The sequence below is a fragment of the Watersipora subatra genome, chromosome 5 (assembly GCF_963576615.1).
Source record: "Watersipora subatra chromosome 5, tzWatSuba1.1, whole genome shotgun sequence".
NCBI lineage: Eukaryota > Metazoa > Bryozoa > Gymnolaemata > Cheilostomatida > Watersiporidae > Watersipora > Watersipora subatra.
Window position 1 is genome coordinate 20,439,443 of NC_088712.1, and position 3,449 is coordinate 20,442,891.

Genomic DNA, 3,449 nt, shown 5'->3' on the forward strand with positions numbered 1-3,449 from the left:
TTATTAAACACATCAAATGAAGCTCAGAAAGTACTATGTGTACTAGTGATCTTATCAAATTGGCTACTGTAGTTTTCTACATACGCTCAATGAAATACATTATGTTAATCTCATAGTGTAAGAGTATATTTGCATACTGACTGCTTTTTCTTAAATGAACTTCAACAGACCACGCTGTACTTTTAACTTAGTAGCAATGACAAAAAGAATAAAGATTAAAAAATCATTTCTCCAGAACTTTGCTGGTTTGAACTCAACCACCAAACGAGATTAGCAAAATTCTAAAATATTGAAAATATGTTATGTTATGTTAAACTTTCAGAATAAGCTATATGTTTAAATCATTGGCTGTTATTGATGTACTTTTGATGCTTTAGTAAGATAAATGCTAATGAGTTTCAACAGTTGTTTATAATTTCTTCTTTGTCAGTAAGCTAAAGAACTTACAGGGCTGTTTTTAAATAATAGGGCAGCTCTGCTTTTCAACGCAAAAATTAGATTTGAACTTACCCAAGTCTTTATGCCATATTATCATAATAATGATACCTATGATCTATTGATCAGCAGAAAGGGCCCATCTTCCTTTTTATCTTGTTTCAAGTTTAATAAAATTAGTTTTTGAGATTTACACTAAAATGTTAGAAACCGATCATAATTAACAGAAATGATTCACTTTTCTCTTCTTTTTCTTGGATTAGGGAAATCTCATTTATTTTGTTAAGTTTGTAAGCTTTAATAAAAAAGAAGAAGATTGCATTATGTTTTATACAAAACCATGACTTGTTGCTATGAAATCACAAAAGCGTACTAACAGAGTTGTCAGTAACACATGGTCTCAGCAGTGAGAAGTGTGCCATCATTGTTCACCTGCGCAAATATAAAAAATCTGCCAGAAAAATTTCTGAAGAGTTAAGCATACCCAAATCAACTGTTGGACAAGTCATTTAAATATTAAAGGAAACAGGTGCAGTGAGTGAGAGATGTAATAGAGAGAAAAATAGCTGCAGAAAAAAAATTTGCGAAGGTTTTGACTAGACATTATTTCAAAAACAGAAGGCTACTGGGTGTAGAGATTGAGTAGAGAATTAAAATAATCTACAGGCACAGTATAAGCACCATCAACCATCCAAAGTATCGTCCTTAGAAATGGTCTCTATGGCTGCAAAGCTAAATAAAAATCTCTCTTGACATAGCTCCAGAGAAAAGTGAGGTTGCGATGGGCAATAAATTGTGAGTTCCGAATTCAATCACAATGGAAAAGAGTACCGTTAAGTGGCTGCTGGCAATGTTTAGTTTTCATTTTAACTACAGTAGCAACAATTTCATTTGTAGAAAACCAGGCAACAATTACCGACCTAACACCGTTCTCCCAATAATAAATTAAACACCCAACTTCTAAAATGATATGGGGACTGTTTTGTTGCTAGTGGATGTTTGCGTGTGGTAAAGAGAACAATGAATGAAAAAAATATGATGACGTGCTTGAAAACAAAAAGGTTCTATTTGAGAGAGATTGTTCCAAGAAGACTGGTTCGTTCAACAAGATAATGCACCTTGCCAGATAATGAGCTCTTTCTGTAAATATATATTTTATGTAGTTATGTAGTACAAACAGACATATGCTATAGTTAAATTATGTACATTTAGGTTTAATTTTTAAAGTATCACATTACTTAAGAACAGTGTTGTAGTGATTAGCTCTACTAAATACTCATATTTACCTTCATGGATCAAAGCGCAATTGACGTCGCTTTTGTAATCATTGTCATGGTCAAATGTTGAAAACCTTTGTTTATTATGGGAGGTCAAAGAGTCACCAGCATTACCCGTGTAGCCTCCAACCTACATGTACATTAACTTGAACTTAGACTTAAAATTTATCATATTTTACAACACTGTAAAAGGCATATTACATATAATGCAAGACGGCATAAAATTTGTTAGTTATTTGTTCAAAAAACCATCCACTGTTTTAGTGAGGAAGGTCTGACATCTTTTGGAATGATAAAAATATTTACTAAAAGTTATTTTGGACTCAAAATTTATATCACAGAAAGGCTATTAGAAAAGTTTAACATAACATAAATATGATGATATGTAGATAGTTTGTCAGATTTACTTATGTATACATACATGAACAGTGTAATCAAAATCAGCATGATCTATGTAAAAGGTAGAGTAGTTAGCTGTTCTACTATCACCATCATGTGCTTCCAGGTAGATACTCAGTTTCTTGTTAGTTCTTGTAAGGTAGTAAATAGCATCTAAACCTATCATAGATAAAATAGTAGATGTGAAGACATCTGATATTTGTAGGAAGATATGAAATTCACGTGAATGTATGAAACTCAAGGAGTTTTTAAGTAAATTTGAATACTTTTTAATAGCCGCAAATTGTTGTCTCACACACATATGGATTGAAAAAAACATGGCTACGTCTTATATCAGTAACTTTTAATAAATTATATCCGGTTCACAATGCATAAACTCGGACAACCATATTGCAACGAATTAGTGAAGACGTAATAACGTTTAAACATACATAAGTATGAGAGAAATAATTTAGTGGTATTCTGAATAACCTACATGATAAAGAATGTTATGATAAAGGAGGTTGAGAAACGAAGAAACGAAGAAAGGTTAAATCACTAAATAAGCTTTGCGTATTTCATATGTCATGCATTAAATATGATTTTTAATTTAAGTGATACACGTAATCACATCATGAAGTAATAATCAGTTGAAAGGATTAGCTAAAACAATATCTGATCTTACATTATAACGCATGCCTTCCAAATGCAAAATCAAATAACCAAACATTTTTGTTAATATCTATATTTTCATAGTGAGTGTATTTTGAGGAATCAAATCTCTAACTCTTCAAATAAATGGAAAGCATCACTTTTTAGCAGACCATAATTATATAATTTATAGTAAATTCTTACTCTACAGCCGGCTACCGGTATATTGACAACGTAATTTTTTAGACATACTTGATTGTCTATTCAAATAATTGTGTTAAGTAGTTCAGGGTGTTCACACGATTGTTAGTTCCAAACCACAAGGTTACTAGAAATTATTGCTACGGGACTGAACCTATTTGTAACAATAACCTTGCAACTTGTAGAGCAAGAAGACAAGGCTATTATGATGACACACTAGACCTTGAACAAGCAAAAATATGCTAAAGCATAAAAGAGTAGTACATATAATTAGCGAAAAAGGTTTGTAGTCAAGAGCAGCTTAACGGTAGCTCTAAAGTATTTTTTCAGATGCTGAACAGCATTAAATCAAAGTTTTGACAAGTTTTAACAAAAATAAACAAATAAAAAATAGCTATTATTAGGTAACAACGTTACTGACCCTTTTTTAAACCAGAAATTGAAATGAAACCTTTTAATTTTATTCCTCGCATCATAACACTTTCGAATAGCTCAGAACTAGATATT